Source organism: Artemia franciscana, chromosome 1, assembly GCF_032884065.1.
Source record: "Artemia franciscana chromosome 1, ASM3288406v1, whole genome shotgun sequence".
Classification (NCBI taxonomy): domain Eukaryota; kingdom Metazoa; phylum Arthropoda; class Branchiopoda; order Anostraca; family Artemiidae; genus Artemia; species Artemia franciscana.
The window spans coordinates 24,193,343-24,207,506 of NC_088863.1; the positions used below are offsets into that span (position 1 = coordinate 24,193,343).

At 32.4% G+C, this 14,164-nt stretch overlaps 1 long non-coding RNA gene across 2 annotated transcripts in view; it reads right to left on the bottom strand.

The window, feature by feature from the left end:
• Positions 1–12,670, bottom strand: part of LOC136027240 (uncharacterized) — a 38,049-nt gene extending 25,379 nt beyond the window's left edge. The window contains exons 1-2 of one of the 2 annotated variants that reach the window (XR_010617549.1): positions 11,382–12,670; positions 5,269–5,307 (exon numbers count right to left, since the gene is read on the bottom strand). This is a non-coding gene — a long non-coding RNA (uncharacterized LOC136027240). Of the gene's footprint in view, positions 1–5,268; positions 5,308–11,381 lie in introns of those variants that run through there. The other variant, XR_010617551.1, reaches the window with a different exon arrangement.
• Positions 12,671–14,164: the final 1,494 nt, after the last annotated feature.

Genomic DNA, 14,164 nt, shown 5'->3' on the forward strand with positions numbered 1-14,164 from the left:
AAATGATATATTTCAAATTCTTAGAAGGGGGTTACTTTTACGAAGGCACTTCAGTATACAGCAGTTTCTTTGCAAAAGAATCATTTTTGCAAAGCGAAAAAAAGCTGTTAATGTTGTATCTGGTGGATTCAGGGCTCTTTGTTGCACGTTGGTTTCCGTGAAATAAACACATTGACCATTCTGTAAATGTACCGCTAAGTGAACAACAGCTGAACTACGTTCATGTATCGGAAATGAAAGAATTCGCCAAACAGCTTCATTACTGCTTATGTATCTTCCAGCCTGATATTGTACGATTTCGTCGAAATCTTTGATTTCGGGCTGCAAGCCCAAAATTGCCATGTCACTGCCTTTGTTGACGTATTTTACGGAGTAACAGTATTGTCTTTACGGAGTTAAATTGTCTTTACGGAGTAACAGTATTCAACGTTTATGTTTGCATTAAATGTTTTTGATAATAATGGGGAATATGAGACAACCCACTGGTTATCTACTTCGATGGTGGTACCGTTACGCTTCTTTATTATTGCTGTTTTACCGCCATCTTCAGTAGATCTTCTTCTATATTGTGGGTAACCATCATTGTCAGTATTTGTGTTTGATACTAAAAGTCGAGGATATTGCTTTGTGCACCTTCCTTTGGCCATGCATGGTAAATTTTCGTTCAGTGCACCGCAAGGTCCAGGACAACCAAAATTGTTATTTTCCCAAAATGTAAGGAGTAACTGAACCCCTGACCCTCTCAAATTGTCATCCTTGATGAAGAGAAATTGAATTAGGGGATATCATGAAACGGAATCAAAAACCAGGAACCACTTCTCCAAACAGAAATTCATCATCACCCCACTCCTCAAATAAACTTCTATTTGAAATCTAATAATACCAAAAAAAATAACAATAATAATAAAAAAAATATGGCACTTATCTCATCGGTCAATTAGCAAATGGGACAAGAATATTTCACTTAGTGATATTTTTCCAAAAACATTTTCTTGAGCTTTCACAAGGAAATGGTAAGAGTCGAAGCCCGTAGACAATTGCAAAAGCCTCAATAACAAAATAATTATACCAGTAATAACGAAGATATAGTCTTGCTTATCAAAAATTTCGCGGTAATGGAGTGCAGTAAGAAGCGACCCGGCTCACTAGTAACCGAAACTCTAAAAAACGAAATTTTTACACCAATAGTTACATCTAAAGAATTGTAATTTTATGTTGATATTAATGATACAAGTTCCATCAAGTTTAGTACTCGTTTTTCGCGCCCAAGTTCACCGCTTAAAGAACGGATGCCTTCAAGTCAAGGCTAGTTCGGCCTGACTGGCTTATAACCAACAACCGATTTCAAACTACTTATCCCAGTCACGCACCCTGGTGCCAAGGAAAGGGAACACTAGAGCTCTCTCTCTCTCTTATTGGGTCTCCCGCTGGCATTCTAGTCAACTTTCCTTGTTAAAAGTTTCGAATGCCGGACACAGGCACACTCAGCAGTAATAACCATTCGCTTACACATATACCAACAATATAGTCATTTAGTCATATGGGGCTCCCATCTAGCCGGTGTTCCCTGTATAGCAGTTGAGCTTCTCTCTCGCTCTCTCTTTCGCTAATAAATACCAGACAGTGAGACAGTCATCCCATCTAGCTTATGCTAGCCGCTTAAAGTACGAATGCTTAAAGCCGTTGAATGGTTAGACTGTTTCTTTAGCGGCAATCAATGGCTAAACAGTAGACCAACAATATAGAGCCTTTCTTATGCCCATGTTTTACCGCTTAAAGAAAGGATGCCTTCAAGCCGAGGCTAGTTAGACCCGTTGCTATAGCGGTAGTCCATTGCTCTAAGCCCATACCAACACTATATTCCTCTTTCATCTGGTATTTCATTGAGCCTACGTTTGCCGCTTAAAGCACGAATCCTTAAAGCCATCAATGGTTAGACCATTGCTCAAGTGGTAGTAACCATCCGCTTCACACATACCAACAATATACTCATTCTCATATGGGCTTCCCATCTAGCCCATGTTCACTGCACTTTTTGTAGTCAATTACAGACAGTTGAATTTTTTGTTTCTGGCCCAAATCTCTTGGTGTATAAATGCAAGTTCACTTGTATAAGAGTCGAGGCAAATTGTAGGAGGCCCTTGTAGGCTTTGAATTGGACTCTTATTTCCATTTATATTCATTGTCAAATTTTACAATATATTGTCTCACTCGCCGTGAATTAACACGTTAGACCCTCAACAGGTTGACTCTAGTTCAGCATTGTGGAGTGATATGCATGAGAGGAAAATTTTCATCCAAGTCAACTTGTAGTCAACCTGCGATTGTTCCCCAGCGAGAACCTCCAACCGGTACGACTCTAGTTCGTCATTGTAAAAAGACACGTTTGCATGGAGCATAAATGGGAGACAGTAACAACGGCCATCCAAGGGGTAAAATTAACCTGGACAATTTGTCTTGGCTTTTTTCGTCAATTGGCCATGACTTCCGTTCAAAATGCGTAATGTTCATGGCGCGTAAGTCGTTACGCGCCATAATAGTTACGCGCCATTGTAGTTGTGTCCCTATGTCCCACCTGTGAATATAGATAGATATATATATATATGGTTTTAACTACGTAAAACTTGCGAATATACAACATTCTTTGCTGTCCCATTGTCTTTGCATATAAATAGATTGTCAGGTTTACCGACTCTTGAACATGCAACATATAATGGTCCATGGGAAAACAATCTGTATTCAGATCTATACCTCATGATTCTAATGATTGCCCTTGAGCTTTGTTGATGGTGATTGCTAATCGACCATTCCCTGTCCCGGTGTCCCGGTCGGCATTTATATCCCCCTGTTTCCCCCGGTGTCCCCGTTGTAGTTGTGTCCCTGTGTCCCGGTCGTCATTTATATTCCCTGTGTCCCGGTCGTCATTTGTATCCCGGTGTCCCGGTCTGTATATACATTCGTTTTTTAGTTTTGTTTTTCTCCTTTATTTTTTTCCTTTTTTTTTCTTTTTTAGCTTATTTAGATTTTTAGATTTTTTAGTTTTTTTATTAGTTTTAAGTTTTTTTTTCTTTTTAGTTTTTTTGTCCCGGTCGTCATTTATATCCCCCTGTTTCCCCCGGTGTCCCCGTTGTAGTTGTGTCCCTGTGTCCCGGTCGTCATTTATATTCCCTATGTCCCGGTCGTCATTTGTATCCCGGTGTACCGGTCTGTATATACATTCGTTTTTAGGTTTTGTTTTTCTCCTTTATTTTTTTCCTTTTTTTTTAGTTTATTTAGATTTTTAGATTTTTTAGTTTTTTTATTAGTTTTTAGTTTTTTTTTTTAGTTTTTTTTGTAGTTTTTACCTTCTTTTTAGTTTTGTTAGTTTTTTTTTTTACTTATGTCCTGGTCGTCATTTATACTCCCTGTGTCCCGGTGCTTTGTTGATTGCTAATCGAACATTCCTTTTGTCCTGGTCGCTTTCTCTTTGAGTGTCGTCATTTATTTTTTTCTTTTTTAGTTCTTTTAGTTTTTACCTTTTTTAGTTTTTTTTAGTTTTTTAGATGAAATTTTTTTTAGGTTTTTCCTTTTTTTCTTTTTAGTTTTTTATTGGTTTTTACCTTTATTTTAGCTTATTTTTCAGTTTTATCCTTTTTTTTTAGTTTTTTTTTTTTTTATTTTTTTTAGTTTTTTACCTTTTTTTAGTTTTTTTAGTTATTTTAGTTTTTTTAGTTTTTTAGCTTTTTTACTTTTTTTATTAGTTTTTAGTTTTTTTTGTAGTTTTTGCCTTTTTTAGTTTTTTCAGGTTTTTTTTAGTTTTTTATTGGTTTTTACCTTTATTTTAGCTTATTTTTCAGTTTTTTCCTTTTTTTTAGTTTTTTTTTTAGTTTTTAGTTTTTTTAGTTTTTTACCTTTTTTTAGTTTTTTTAGTTTTTTTAGTTTTTTAGCTTTTTTATTTTTTTTATTAGTTTTTAGTTTTTTTTGTAGTTTTTGTCTTTTTTTAGTTTTTTTAGTTTTTTAGCTTTTTTATTAGTTTTTAGTTTTTTTTGTAGTTTTTGCCTTTTTTTAGTGTTTTTAGTTTTTTAGCTTTTTTATTTTTTTTATTAGTTTTTATTTTTTTTTGTAGTTTTTGCCTTTTTTTAGTTTTTTCAGTTTTGACGTCACCTGATCCAGTTTTTTCAGGTGACGTCACCTGATCCATCCACAGACAGACAACTTATTTTTATATATATACTAGCTGTTGGGGTGGCGCTTCGCGCCACCCCAACACCTAGTTGGTGGGGGCGCTTTGCGCCCCCCCCCCAAGCCCCCCCGCGCGCGTAAGTCGTTACGCGCCATAATAGTTACGCGCCATTGTAGTTGTGTCCCTATGTCCCACCTGTGAATATAGATAGATATATATATATATATGGTTTTAACTACGTAAAACTTGCGAATATACAACATTCTTTGCTGTCCCATTGTCTTTGCATATAAATAGATTGTCAGGTTTACCGACTCTTGAACATGCAACATATAATGGTCCATGGGAAAACAATCTGTATTCAGATCTATACCTCATGATTCTAATGATTACCCTTGAGCTTTGTTGATGGTGATTGCTAATCGACCATTCCCTGTCCCGGTGTCCCGGTCGTCATTTACATCCCCCTGTTTCCTCCGGTGTCCCCGTTGTAGTTGTGTCCCTGTGTCCCGGTCGTCATTTATATTCCCTGTGTCCCGGTCGTCATTTGTATCCCGGTGTCCCGGTCTGTATATACATTCGTTTTTTAGTTTTGTTTTTCTCCTTTATTTTTTTCCTTTTTTTTCTTTTTTAGCTTATTTAGATTTTTAGATTTTTTAGTTTTTTTATTAGTTTTTAGTTTTTTTTTCTTTTTAGTTTTTTTGTCCCGGTCGTCATTTATATCCCCCTGTTTCCCCCGGTGTCCCCGTTGTAGTTGTGTCCCTGTGTCCCGGTCGTCATTTATATTCCCTGTGTCCCGGTCGTCATTTGTATCCCGGTGTACCGGTCTGTATATACATTCGTTTTTTAGTTTTGTTTTTCTCCTTTATTTTTTTCCTTTTTTTTTCTTTTTTAGTTTATTTAGATTTTTAGATTTTTTAGTTTTTTTATTAGTTTTTAGTTTTTTTTTCTTTTTAGTTTTTTTGTAGTTTTTACCTTCTTTTTAGTTTTGTTAATTTTTTTTTTACTTATGTCCTGGTCGTCATTTATACTCCCTATGTCCCGGTGCTTTGTTGATTGCTAATCGAACATTCCTTTTGTCCTGGTCGCTTTCTCTTTGAGTGTCGTCATTTATTTTTTTCTTTTTTAGTTCTTTTAGTTTTTACCTTTTTTAGTTTTTTTTAGTTTTTTAGATGAAAATTTTTTTTAGTTTTTTCCTTTTTTTCTTTTTAGTTTTTATTGGTTTTTACCTTTATGTTAGCTTATTTTTCAGTTTTTTCCTTTTTTTTAGTTTTTTTTTATTTTTTATTTTTTTTAGTTTTTTACCTTTTTTTAGTTTTTTTAGTTTTTTTAGTTTTTTTAGTTTTTTAGCTTTTTTACTTTTTTTATTAGTTTTTAGTTTTTTTGTAGTTTTTGCCTTTTTTTAGTTTTTTCAGTTTTTTTTTAGTTTTTTATTGGTTTTTACCTTTATTTTAGCTTATTTTTCAGTTTTTTCCTTTTTTTTAGTTTTTTTTAGTTTTTAGTTTTTTTAGTTTTTTACCTTTTTTTAGTTTTTTTAGTTTTTTTAGTTTTTTAGCTTTTTTATTTTTTATTAGTTTTTAGTTTTTTTTGTAGTTTTTGCCTTTTTTTAGTTTTTTTTAGTTTTTTAGCTTTTTTATTAGTTTTTAGTTTTTTTGTAGTTTTTGCCTTTTTTTAGTTTGACAACTTATTTTTATATATATAGATAGTTTTTTTTTTTACTTATGTCCTGGTCGTCATTTATACTCCCTGTGTCCCGGTGCTTTGTTGATTGCTAATCGAACATTCCTTTTGTCCTGGTCGCTTTCTCTTTGAGTGTCGTCATTTATTAGTTTTTTCCTTTTTTTCTTTTTAGTTTTTTATTGGTTTTTACCTTTATTTTAGCTTATTTTTCAGTTTTTTCCTTTTTTTTAGTTTTTTTTTTTTATTTTTTATTTTTTTTAGTTTTTTTAGTTTTTTTAGTTTTTTAGCTTTTTTACTTTTTTTATTAGTTTTTAGTTTTTTTTTGTAGTTTTTGCCTTTTTTTAGTTTTTTCAGTTTTGACGTCACCTGATCCAGTTTTTTCAGGTGACGTCACCTGACACATCCATCCACACATCCACAGACAGACAACTTATTTTTATATATATAGATAGATAGATAGATAGATATCTATCTATATATATAAAAATAAGTTGTCTGTCTGTCTGTCTCTGGTTCAGGTGACGTCATGTTTCTGTGTTGACTGACGTCATGAAGTTAGTTGTCGTCATTTTTGCTATGACGGTGACGTCATTAAAGATATTTAAGACATATATGTTCACGTAGAAATCTATTAATGTTTAAGTTTAAAATGACTGATGAACTTACAATGGCAAAAGCCGATGAAGATGCTCAAAGAGTCTATGCCAAAAAACTTGCTGCTGATAGAGAAAGTCAGAAAAGAAAGCGTGCCGAGGAATCAAAAGAACAGCAAGGAAACAGGCTTGAGGCTAAAGAACGCAAAACCGCGCAGTTAGATGAAAATCCACCTTGACAGCGAGAGTCAAAACATATCAAAACTGAAAATGATAGCGATGATGATTGGGTTTGGGATTTTGACTCGGATAAGGTCATCAATGCCTACCAGATTTTAGTTAAAAAAACAAAGGTTCGGCGATATGTATTTCATAGTGAAGCTGAAAAATAAAGAAGAAAAAGAAAACCGAAAAAAGAAAAAATGTAAAAAACTAAAAAATACTAAAAAGAAAAGACACTCAAAGAGAAATTACAGACCGGGACACAAATGACGACTGGGACAGAGGGAATATAAATAACGACCGGGACACTCAAAGAGAAATTACAGACTGGGATACCGGGACACAAATGACGGCCGGGACACAGGTAATATAAATGACGACCAGGACATAGGTATTTAAGAATATTGTTCAAAGACAAATTTTTAATTGTAAGAAGACCGTTGAAAGAGAAATTTCTAATTGTAAAATGACTGAAGAACCTACAATGGCAACGGTACCACCATCGAAGTAGATAACCAGTGGGTTGTTCCATATTCCCCATTAGTGCGAAACGTCAACCCCAAGTCAAATTCGTGCATTGTTTGGCATCATTTTAACAACTTGCTCTCCATCAGCTCCTACAGAGTTATGGGAAAAATATAAGTCAAAAATGTCCGAAGATACACTCCATCGAAAACAGTTAGAGACGTCAGATATGACTTTTGATTTTACATCAGAAATTTTTAACTACACTTTAGTTATTATAGAAGATTTGTGCGTACGTATGGCAAACAAACCTCTTCAGGATTTGTGAATGCCTTCACCTAACCGTATCGCTGCTGTTTCGACATGTGTAGAATTGGATCGTGAAAAAGTTACAGTACGAATGATCTATTGTCGTATGTACAAAATAACATTTCTAAGTTAACGTCAGAACAAAAAGACATTTATGATACGATAGACTCAATTTCAGGACGTATACAACTACCTGTTGATTTCTGTAATTTAGTGACGTCCAAAAATTAATTGATTGAAAAAGTATTTCCGAATATTCTAAAAAATTATAAAAATAATAAATGGCTAAGTGAAAGAGCGATTTTCGCACCCAAAAATATAGACGTCCACGAAATCAACAATATTGTTTTGACCAAGATTCGAGACCAGGCAGTCCTTTTCAAGTCAGTCGACACAGTTTTGGAACCAAATGAAGCGGTTAATTATCCATCTGAATTTTTAAATTCCATAGATCTTTCAGGGTTTCCACCACACGTGCTACAACTAAAAATAGGCGTACCAATAATACTTTTAAGAAATATCAACCCACCAAAGCTTTGCAATGGCACGCGACTTGCCGTAAAAAAAAAAACAATGGAAAACCTAATAGAGGCCACAATCTTGACAGGGCCTTTTGAGGGTGAGGATGTTCTTATTCCTCGCATTCCCATGATTCCAACGGATCTGCCTTTTCAATTAAAAGATTGCAAATCCCAATTCGATTAGCATTTGCAATCACCATTAACAAAGCTCAAGGTCAATCATTAGAAAATGCGGTATAGATCTTAATACTGACTGTTTTTCCCATGGACAATTGTGCGTTGCATGTTCGAGGGTCGGTAAACCTGACAATCTATTTATATGCAGCGACAATTGGACAGCGAAAAATGTTGTATATTCGCAAGTTTTACGCAGTTAATTTGTATTGTATTTACCTATCTATCTATCTATATAAAAACGAGTTGTGTGTATGCATGTTTGTTTGTTTGTAAAAAGAGCGTTTGCATATGACGTCATTATTAGTACATACGGCTTTGTATATGCACAGACAATGGGAAAGCCAAGAATGTTGTATATTCGCAATTTTTACGTAGTTTAACTCCTGCAGACGAAATGAATGCTTGCCTGAAAAATTCTAATTTATGGGCACACGTAAAAATATTAAAATTAACTACAAATATGCGTGTCCGATTGCAAAACGATGACTCTGGTCAAACATTTTCAGATCAATTACTGGCAATTAGAAACGGAAAGCTCCCAGCAGTGGGAAAGCCAAAAATTTTGTATATTCGCAATTTTTACGTAGTTTGAAACACATATATAAATCTATCTATATTCACAGGTGGGACACAGGGACACAACTACAATGGCGCGTAACTAATATGGCGCATAACGACTTACGCGCGCGGGGGGGCTTGGGGGGCGCGAAGCGCCCCACCTACTAGGTGTTGGGGTGGCGCGAAGCGCCACCCCAACAGCTAGTTTAGCTGTCGTCATTTTTGCTTTGACGATGCTTAGTATATTGTAAAACACATTAATTTGGTTAATAATATACCATTTAAAACACCAAAATGAACATGCTGGAGTAGTCACTCGATGAGAGAGGGTGTCAGAACGGAGAATGTAGGTCCCAGGTTCAAATCCTGGTTAGGCTAAAAAAGGTAAAAAACTAAAAACTAAAAAAAACTGGAAAAACTAGAAAAAGGGAAAAACTACAAAAAAAAACTAAAAACTAATAAAAAAAAGCTAAAAAACTAAAAAAACTAAAAAAACTAAAAAACTAAAAAAACTAAAAAAACTAAAAAACTAAAAAAACTAAAAAAACTAAAAAACTAAAAAAACTAAAAACTAAAAAAAAAACATAAAAAAAGGAAAAAACTGAAAAATAGAAGAGAAAAAGAAAACTAATAAAATTAAGAATAAAAATAAAAAAGATAAAAACTAAAAAAAAAGTAAAAAGAAAAAACTAAAAAAAACTGAAAAAGCTAAAAAAAAGGTAAAAACCAATAAAAAACTTGAAAAAAGGAAAAAAAAACCAAAAACTAAAAAAAAAACTTAAAAAAAAGGAAAAAACTGAAAAATAGAAGAGGAAAAGAAAACTAATAAAATTAAGAATAAAAATAAAAAAAATAAAAAAGATAAAAACTAAAAACAAGTAAAAAGAAAAAACGAAAAAAAATTAAAAAAGCTAAAAAAAAGGTAAAATCCAATAAAAAACTAAAAAGAAAAAAAGGAAAAAAACTAAAAAAAAATTTCATCTAAAAAACAAAAAAAAACAAAAAAGTAAAAACTAAAAGAACTAAAAAAGAAAAAAAACTAAAAAAAGGAAAAAACTGAAAAATAAAGGAGAAAAAGAAAACTAAAAAAATGTAAATAAAAATAAAAAACTAAAAAGATAAAAACTTAAAAAAAAACTAAAAAACCTAAAAAAGGTCAAAACCAATAAAAAAAAAACTAAAAGGGGAACATTGGGACACAAATGACGACCGGGACACAGGGAATGTTCAATTAGCAATCACCATCAACAAAGCTCAAGGGCAATCATTAGAATCACGAGGCATAGATCTGAATATGGATTTTTTTTCCCATGGACGTCGGTAAACCTGACAATCTAAATAAATGACGACACTCAAAGAGAAAGTGACCGGGACAAAAGGAATGTTCGATTAGCAATCAACAAAGCACCGGGACACAGGGAGTATAAATGATGACGACCGGGAAACAGGGACATAACTACAAAGGGGACACCGGGGTGCACAGGGGGATATATAAATGACGATGGCGACTCAGGGAATGGTCGATTAGCAATCACCATCAACAAAGCTCAAAGACAATCATTAGAATCATGAGGTATAGATCTTAATACGGATTGTTTTCCCATGGACCATTATATGTTGCATGTTCAAGAGTCGGTAAACCTGACAATCTATTTATATGCACAGACAATGGGACAGCAAAGAATGTTGTATATTCGCAAGTTTTACGTAGTTAAAAACATATATATATATATATATATATATATATATATATATATATATATATATATATATATATATATATATATATATATATATATATATATATATATATATATATATATATATATATATATATATATATATATATATATATATATTCACAGGTGGGACATAGGGACACAACTACAATGGCGCGTAACTAATATTGCTCGTAACGACTTACGCGCGCGGGGGGGCTTGGGGTGGCGCCATATATATATATATATATATATATATATATATATATATATATATATATATATATATATATATATATATATATATATATATATATATATATATATATATATATATATATACTAGCTGTTGGGGTGGCGCTTCGCGCCACCCCAACACCTAGTTGGTGGGGGCGCTTCGCGCCCCCCCCAAGCCCCCCCGCGCGCGTAAGTCGTTACGCGCCATAATAGTTACGCGCCATTGTAGTTGTGTCCCTATGTCCCACCTGTGAATATAGATAGATATATATATATATGGTTTTAACTACGTAAAACTTGCGAATATACAACATTCTTTGCTGTCCCATTGTCTTTGCATATAAATAGATTGTCAGGTTTACCGACTCTTGAACATGCAACATATAATGGTCCATGGGGAAAACAATCTGTATTCAGATCTATACCTCATGATTCTAATGATTGCCCTTGAGCTTTGTTGATGGTGATTGCTAATCGACCATTCCCTGTCCCGGTGTCCCGGTCGTCATTTACATCCCCCTGTTTCCTCCGGTGTCCCCGTTGTAGTTGTGTCCCTGTGTCCCGGTCGTCATTTATATTCCCTGTGTCCCGGTCGTCATTTGTATCCCGGTGTCCCGGTCTGTATATACATTCGTTTTTTAGTTTTGTTTTTCTCCTTTATTTTTTTCCTTTTTTTTTCTTTTTTAGCTTATTTAGATTTTTAGATTTTTTAGTTTTTTTATTAGTTTTTAGTTTTTACTTATGTCCTGGTCGTCATTTATACTCCCTATGTCCCGGTGCTTTGTTGATTGCTAATCGAACATTCCTTTTGTCCTGGTCGCTTTCTCTTTGAGTGTCGTCATTTATTTTTTTCTTTTTTAGTTCTTTTAGTTTTTACCTTTTTTAGTTTTTTTTAGTTTTTTAGATGAAAATTTTTTTTAGTTTTTTCCTTTTTTTCTTTTTAGTTTTTATTGGTTTTTACCTTTATGTTAGCTTATTTTTCAGTTTTTTCCTTTTTTTAGTTTTTTTTTATTTTTTATTTTTTTTAGTTTTTTACCTTTTTTTAGTTTTTTTAGTTTTTTTAGTTTTTTTTTAGTTTTTTAGCTTTTTTACTTTTTTTATTAGTTTTTAGTTTTTTTGTAGTTTTTGCCTTTTTTTAGTTTTTTCAGTTTTTTTTTAGTTTTTTATTGGTTTTTACCTTTATTTTAGCTTATTTTTCAGTTTTTTCCTTTTTTTTAGTTTTTTTTAGTTTTTAGTTTTTTTAGTTTTTTACCTTTTTTTAGTTTTTTTAGTTTTTTAGCTTTTTTATTTTTTTATTAGTTTTTAGTTTTTTTTGTAGTTTTTGCCTTTTTTTTAGTTTTTTTAGTTTTTTAGCTTTTTTATTAGTTTTTAGTTTTTTTTGTAGTTTTTGCCTTTTTTAGTTTGACAACTTATTTTTATATATATAGATAGTTTTTTTTTTTACTTATGTCCTGGTCGTCATTTATACTCCCTGTGTCCCGGTGCTTTGTTGATTGCTAATCGAACATTCCTTTTGTCCTGGTCGCTTTCTCTTTGAGTGTCGTCATTTATTAGTTTTTTCCTTTTTTTTCTTTTTAGTTTTTATTGGTTTTTACCTTTATTTTAGCTTATTTTTCAGTTTTTTCCTTTTTTTTAGTTTTTTTTTATTTTTTATTTTTTTTAGTTTTTTACCTTTTTTTAGTTTTTTTAGTTTTTTTAGTTTTTTAGCTTTTTTACTTTTTTTATTAGTTTTTAGTTTTTTTTTGTAGTTTTTGCCTTTTTTTAGTTTTTTCAGTTTTTTTTTTAGTTTTTTATTGGTTTTTACCTTTATAGTTTTTTTAGTTTTTTAGCTTTTTTATTTTTTTTATTAGTTTTTAGTTTTTTTTGTAGTTTTTGCCTTTTTTTAGTTTTTTCAGTTTTGACGTCACCTGATCCAGTTTTTTCAGGTGACGTCACCTGACACATCCATCCACACATCCATCCATCCATCCATCCACAGACAACTTATTTTTATATATATAGATATATATATATATATATATATATATATATATATATATATATATATATATATATATCATTCTATATAAAAATAAAAAAATAAGTTGTTTGTGGGTTATGTCTGTCTGTCTGTCTGTCCGCATATGACGTCTGAATTATTTCATCATATACCAATTCAAAAACGAAAGTATACAAGCCGATGTAGCTGAGTTGGTAACCCGGTTTTTTCCAGGTTCTAGGTTCGAGAGGTTCCAAATTCGAACCTTGAATACAAAAGAAGAAAAAACTAAAAAAGGTAAAAACTACAAAAAAAATAAAAATAAAAAAACTAAAACAGCTAAAATACTAAAAAAAACTAATAAAAGGTAAAAAACTAAAAACTAAAAAAGAAAAAAAAAACTAAAAAACGTAAAAACTAAAAAAAGGTAAAAAGTAAAAAAACTAAAAAGAAAGAAAAACTAAAAACTAATCAAAAAACTAAAAAAAAAACTAAAAACTGAAAAAGAAAAAAACTAAAAAACTAAAGAGAAAAAAGAAAAAACTAAAAAAGCTAAAAAAAAAGGTAAAAACCAATAATATAACCAAAGACACAGGGATACAACTACAATGGCTCGTAACTAATATTGGTAGAGCATACAGGAGGATATATAAATGACGACAGGGGCACAGGGAATGTTCGATTAGCAATCACCATCAACAAAGCTCAAGGGTAATCGTTAGAAAAATGCAGTATAGACCTGAATAGGGATTGTTTTCCCATGGACAATTATATGTTGCATGTTCAAGAGTCGGTAAACCTGACAATCTATTTATATGCACAGACAAGGTGACTGCGAAGAATGTTGCATATTCGCAAGTTTTACGTAGTTAAAAACATATACATATACATATATATATATATATATATATATATATATATATATATATATATATACTAGCTGTTGGGGTGGCGCTTCGCGCCACCCCAACACCTAGTTGGTGGGGGCGCTTTGCACCCCCCCTAGCCCCCCCGCGCGCGTAAGTCGTTACGCGCCATAATAGTTACGCGCCATTGTAGTTGTGTCCCTATGTCCCACCTGTGAATATAGATTTATATATATATATATATATATATATATATATATATATATATATATATATATATATATATATATATATGGTTTTAACTACGTAAAACTTGCGAATATACAACATTCTTTGCTGTCCCATTGTCTTTGCATATAAATAGATTGTCAGGTTTACCGACTCTTGAACATGCAACATATAATGGTCCATGGGAAAACAATCTGTATTCAGATCTATACATCATGATTCTAATGATTGCCCTTGAGCTTTGTTGATGGTGATTGCTAATCGACCATTCCCTGTCCCGGTGTCCCGGTCGTCATTTACATCCCCCTGTTTCCCCCGGTGTCCCCGTTGTAGTTGTGTCCCTGTGTCCCGGTCGTCATTTATATTCCCTGTTTCCTGGTCGTCATTTGTATCCCGGTGTCCCGGTCTGTATATACATTCGTTTTTTAGTTTTGTTTTTCTCCTTTATTT